A 6,300-nucleotide genomic window follows, 5' to 3' on the forward strand; every position below is an offset into this window, starting at 1 on the left:
CGAGGCCGTAGGCTTAAACACCCAAACGGGACCATAGAGAAAAAAAAAGATAGCTTATTGCTTAATCTTATCGGGGGAAAAAAATTAATTTAGAGAAATATAGTAGAGAGCTAGATTATTATCTTAGAAATTCTTTTAAAAAGCGTATCTTTTGAAATTTTTATTTTAAAGAAAAGGAGATTTCCAGGAATAGTAGAATACTCTAACACAGTGTTTCTCAACAGGGGCGATATCGCCCCCATGTGGGCGTTTTTCCATGTTCAGGAGGCGATTAGTAACAATTTATATTCTGAGGGCGAAAAGCAATTTTCTGGGCGATATAGTATAACATTATATTAAGAATAATTAGATATTTTATTCGTTATATCGTACAATAATTAAACAAATAACATTATACTAGTCACTAGTCTATTAGATGCAGTACGAATTTGGCGTTAGCCTTGTCCCTCGGCATCGGAATTTTGTAGTGAAGGGGGCAATACTAGTGAAGGGTTTTATTGAAGGGGGCGATACTACGTTGAAGGGGGCGACGATTCGTTAGAGGTTGAGAAATACTGCTCTAACACGTCTAACCTATTCTAAATCCGTCCCCTTAAGGGAGATATTTTACACACCCCCTTTTTCAGAAGGGCTTCAATGTTAATAGAAATATTTCCCTGTTCTAGAGGAAGAAAATTCTAATTCAGGAGATATCCTTTTGCCAAGCACCCTTATCTGAACTTAAACGCCTCATCCAGGAGACCAAGATGCTTTATCTCCAAGTTATCGTCATTTTCCTGAGTATTAAGCCCTGGTCACACTATGCGATTTCTAACCGCGCAGGCGACTGCAACTGCAACAAGCGCGAGTCGCGCTTCTCGTGGTCACACATTGTTCGTTGACGTTGCAACTCGGAAACACGTGACCCTACAATAAACCAATAAAATTACAGTAGCTTGTTTTTGACTACTTTCGTGAGTTTGCCGATATTTTACGATCTACTTCAGAGTATTTACGGAATTTTAGCCACTTTTCTTATTAAAATAGCAAGCAGTTCCTTTTCTGGAATGAATAAAAGAAAAAAGGCGATTATTTTAATAGAGCTGGCGAAAATACATGAAAAGATAAAACCTTCGATAAAACGAAGAATTAAAATCCCACAGGTATTCGTGAGCCTGGATAAGCTCGATCAATCTCGATTCTGTAAAAGTATTAATCCTCCGACTATCCGCCATGATGATGAAGTATTTTCAATGTTGTCACTGTATGACGTGGCATAAAGGCGTTTGTTGATTGGATGCGCATTTGCAATCGTCGCGAGTAGAACAAACTTTTTGTTTCTAGTTGCGATTGCAGTCGCGCCGGTTTTCGAGGGGGGATTACTAGTTAACGGGAACAGCCGTCGCGGTTGCAGTCGCCTGCGCGGCTGGAAATCGCATAGTGTGACCAGGGCTTTAGGTGTACAGTACAGCATTGGAACCTCCGTCGAGACCAATAGAGTTCACGAAAGGAGTAATTTTTCTACACCAAGGAAATTTCCTAATAACCTCAAGACACTGGACTCTAGTAAACGATCTCTCTTTCGAACACTTGGAATGACAAGTCCAATTCGTCTCACAATCCCTTTCTTATTTGGAGGCTATAATTGAGCGTCAAGAACAATATCTCCAGAACAACGGCACCACGCAACTCCCTCCCAAAGGCTTCGAGCTGATAAGAATTAATTACCAACGAGAATATTGAGAACTTATGGCACTAATCACCCTACGTACCCCTCATAAAAGAAGAAGAGGCTTAATAAATCTAGGGGGAAAAGCTCTTAAATTCCTTTTCGAAACTGCTACGTCAGAAGACATTGAAGCTTTAAATACTGAGATTTCCCAAATTAAACAGCGTAACGAAGGAATTGTCCATCTATTACGATCACAAACCACCCTACTCAATGCTACCTTGAACATAAGTAGAAACAATCGACATCAAATTTATGTATTGTTAAAACGACAAGAATCTTTTGGAGAAGTCATGAACTCATAATTTCGACACTTCTATCGATGTTGAATACAAAATTAAATATTTTCCTCATAAACGCTTAGATTTTCTTATTACATTGTGAGTCGAATGGCAAGAAGCCACCAGTTTTAATCCTTAACTTACCCAATGTTTAATTAGACTATGGGAAATAGACTTGCACCACTTTCATAATAAACGATTATGCAATTCCTTTATTAACGAATATTCAATTGTTCAAAGCATATAAATATTGTAAGAAGATAAACTGTGAGTCTTCGTTGATATCGTAAGCGTTGTGGCCGATGTAAAACTCAAAAAACATGCCCACGGTCGTCAGATGTTTTGCCTTTTGCCATTTTAAATGACATGATTTTAAAGAACCGTCGATAAGTAAACAATTTACCCTAAATTATACATAAATTACATATATATAAAGAACTCGTTTGATGTTTTTAATTAGTAAACAATCAAAATATATATATCTAATATCCTCCCGATTCCGACCGCTCGCGAAAAACCGAAACTACGCCAACAAGACTTCTGTGTCTGCCTTAAAAGGTCACACTGGTGACAGTCCTAACATAAGCATCAACGGTCTTGGCCGCCATCCTCTGCTCAACTAGTAATAATATTGAAAACTGCATGGGTGCTGCTAAATTAAATTGCGTATTCCAAGGTTAAGAAAATATTTAATGAATGCTATCAGTAAGATTCCAGTAATCCTTTCGAACATTTCGCTCCTCCGCTTATGTTCTGGAACTTTAGGAGAAAGAGAAAATAATCCACCATGGAATTCCATAACTGTAATAATGGTCAAAGTAATTATAACGTAAGTTAGTGAAATAAATATAATAATATAAATTTAAAAACTTGCCTTAATTACAATATTTCTTTTAACTACAAATTGGAGAAGTGCAACACCTATTGCTGGACCTGTGTATCTTTTCTGAATGTTGATCATCTAAATCAAAGACAAAAATTTTTTAATTTTTTTAAAAAGTAAATCTTATGAGAATGTTTTAATTAATTTTTACGTGCAAATATTATGCCACAATTATTGTAGATAAACTTATTAAGCCTGAATGTTCAAGTTCAACCATAAATTATTGAAGTGTATGTAAATCGGGGATCCCCAAATTGTTTGGATTTCCGATTTCTTCAAGGATTCCTAAACCTTTTTCGACTCTTCCTTTTTGCTGAATATTTAATAACGCGAGCCAGTATTAATTCATACACCGTTTTTATAGGAAATATCAACTTATTGTGCAAAATATACATCTTAAATTGTCATATACATTGGATTAAATGAGCCAATGTTAATCGACCTCAGAAAATTCGTTATCGATTTCTGAGGGTCGATATCGGCCACTATAGATATTCTCGAGGTAAGTTATCAAAGGAAATTTTCATGAGTTTTATTTTGAAAATATATTGGGATATCCTCCGGAGCCCATACACAACTGTTAGTGCTGCAGGAATTCGGACAGCACTAGTAATAGTCTACCACGCTTGTCGGTCCATGGCTATACCTTTGGCATTCTTGAGGCTTAGTCGCAGATTTTGCATATTCTTCTACAAACTCTGCGATTAAGCCTCAATAATGCAAAACCAAATGGACCCTAAAAAGTGGTCCATTTGGTTGGACCACTTTTTAGGTGCTTCTCTCCTTACTTTCGGCGGGAAAGTAAGGAGAGGGAAAGTAAGGAGAGGGAAGTAAGGAGAGGGTTTAGGCGGAAACGCCCACAGGACGTTTCCGCCTAAACATCTTATATGGTATGTATTCTACAGACACAGCCAAACCATCTATCATTTCAGTTGATCACTTCGACGGTTGGCTGATTGTCGCAGTAAGTCCGAATAATTTTATTTCGTAGGTGTTCGCGAAGGGTAACACCCAGGATCTGTCGCAAACATAGCATTTGGAAAACCTCGAGTTTTTTCAGATCTGGTTCGATTAAAGTCCACTTTTCAGATCCATAGAGGAGTCGACAAGATTACAACTTCACTTTGTATAAATCTTTTTTCCGAAGACGGCCTCGGCTCCTCAGAGCGCCACCGAAGTTGAGAGGAGAATGTTTACAAGCATAATACATGTAAAACAGGTTACATAAAAAGAATATGTTAGATTACAGCTATATCTTTTAGAATTCAGTTAATGTACTTGGCAAACTGTTGACCGCAGAGTAGCCAAATAGTTACATTTAACAAGAATACCTTCCTAAATAAGCGAATTTTAGTTTTAAGTGCGATATTAGATTTTCGCCATAAACACCATTTTAGTGAGGCGAATGCCGATGTTGCCTGACCGATACGGTTATTGATATCAGAGGTAGACGACACTTTCCTTTCTTAGACCAATGATCCCTAATATTTGAATTTTTGAACTATTTCAATTAACACTCCATTTAAGTGAACGTTGGTTTGCGATCCATCTGTGACCAGAACTTTGGTTTTATCTACAACGAAAAATTTAACGACAGCGCATAAAATTTGATCAAATTTTATGGGCTGTCGTTTTACGATATGCGAAATTTTTTCCGCATTTGAATTCAGTTACAAAGCTCATTTCTATGGGACTTGTGGTACTGCTAGCGATTAAAAAATAGGTAGCATAACGCATACTTGCATTTGTAGATATAGAACTTTCCAATATTCAGTGACATGTTATAGCTACATGGGGCCCAGGCAAACTTAAATTAGAGGCCCCGTGTATATTGTTGAATTCAGACGTTCTTCAGGGAATTGTTGATATTTTCGGAAAAAGTATTTTTTCATAAAAGATTGGTTTGGAGCCTCCTACTTGTGGGGAGCCAAGACAATCGCCATTTTTGTCAATAGGATAACGCACCACTGCTGCTACAATATGCAAAATAGCATTCGTCTTAGTGCATATCATGTCATAACCGTGCTTGAACGCGTCTTATGAAGCTGTTTAATGAAAACAATGCCATTACTGAAATGTGCTCGAAGATATACAACACGAGAAATTGCGCGAGGTAATTGTTGCTCGCTGCTTGACAAATTTTGAAGCGGTGGGTTTTAAAACTAAATTTTTCCCGAAGAAAATCTGTACGTTCGGAAACAATAATTGAATACAAAACTTGGTTAAGTTAGACTTATATTGTAATATAGCCTTCTATGCAGCGTTGAATAGGGTAATTTAATCACGATCACCCTCTATATTTACTGTTTTCAGAATACATTTGACTTGCTTTAAGAATGATTATTGTATAATTTACTTAGAAATATTCTTATATTTATACTGAATACTTACCAATAAATTATTCATCACATCCCACGTTAAGGAAAAATATTTATGTAGTTCCTTCAAAGGTTGTTTCGACTATTTGAATGAAAATATATGTTTAAATGCACATAATATATTTCGATTTCATAAAATCACTATAACTATATAATAAAGTTTAGAAATAACGAATATTACAATGCTATAATTTGAAGAAATTATAATAATGTAAGATGTCCAGGATGTTCAAAACTCTTGGAGTTCTGTAACTCTTTAAGTCTGCACATCCTGAACTTCGGATCGAGTATGAGAGACAGAAACTCTTCGTTTTGTGATAACAACGTAAATTGTGTTTACAACATTCAAATATTTAGATTTGCTTTATTCAGGCGACAATTGCATTTTTACATAATTATTACATTGCAAATGATTGCAAAGATTTGTTAATGTTTAATTTTACTGCTTAAATGTCAAAAATCAAAAAGGCCGTATAATTGTAAAACTGCATAACGTATTGCTTAAAAACTAACAGAACATAGGATCATCATTTGTGAATCTTAGAATAAAGAAACTCGAAATGTTTCCTACTTATTCCAATTAAACGTCTGAACTTGCTGAAGAAAAATTTATTAGATCCACAAACAACGATTCTACATGTTTTAGCCATTATTCAGTAAGGTATTTTCCTTAGAAAAATTATTTGTTAATACTACTTGTTAACACTCTGTACACTGATACTACTAAAATATTTTATATTAAAAATTAATAAGTATATTACTACTTACCGATAACCACAGTTCAGAAGCTGATGCAGCTGTAATCGCGGTCAAACCAAATGCGATAATGCATAATACACCGAGGAATATAAAGAAGGTTAAATTTTTCACGTTAAAGACTAATAAATACATAACTGTACAACAGAACGAGATACTGAAATTGTAAGTAATAGTAACAATAACACTACAGGAATCGTTAAATTCATCAACCAATTCTGTACAACTGTTAAATTTGCCGTAGACTTCGTACAAAAATGTTTTCATTTGATGAGCCCTGATACTCGAGTTTCG

Source organism: Centruroides sculpturatus, unplaced genomic scaffold (assembly GCF_000671375.1).
Source record: "Centruroides sculpturatus isolate CEXI.00-Female unplaced genomic scaffold, Cexi_2.0 scaffold651, whole genome shotgun sequence".
Lineage (NCBI taxonomy): Eukaryota > Metazoa > Arthropoda > Arachnida > Scorpiones > Buthidae > Centruroides > Centruroides sculpturatus.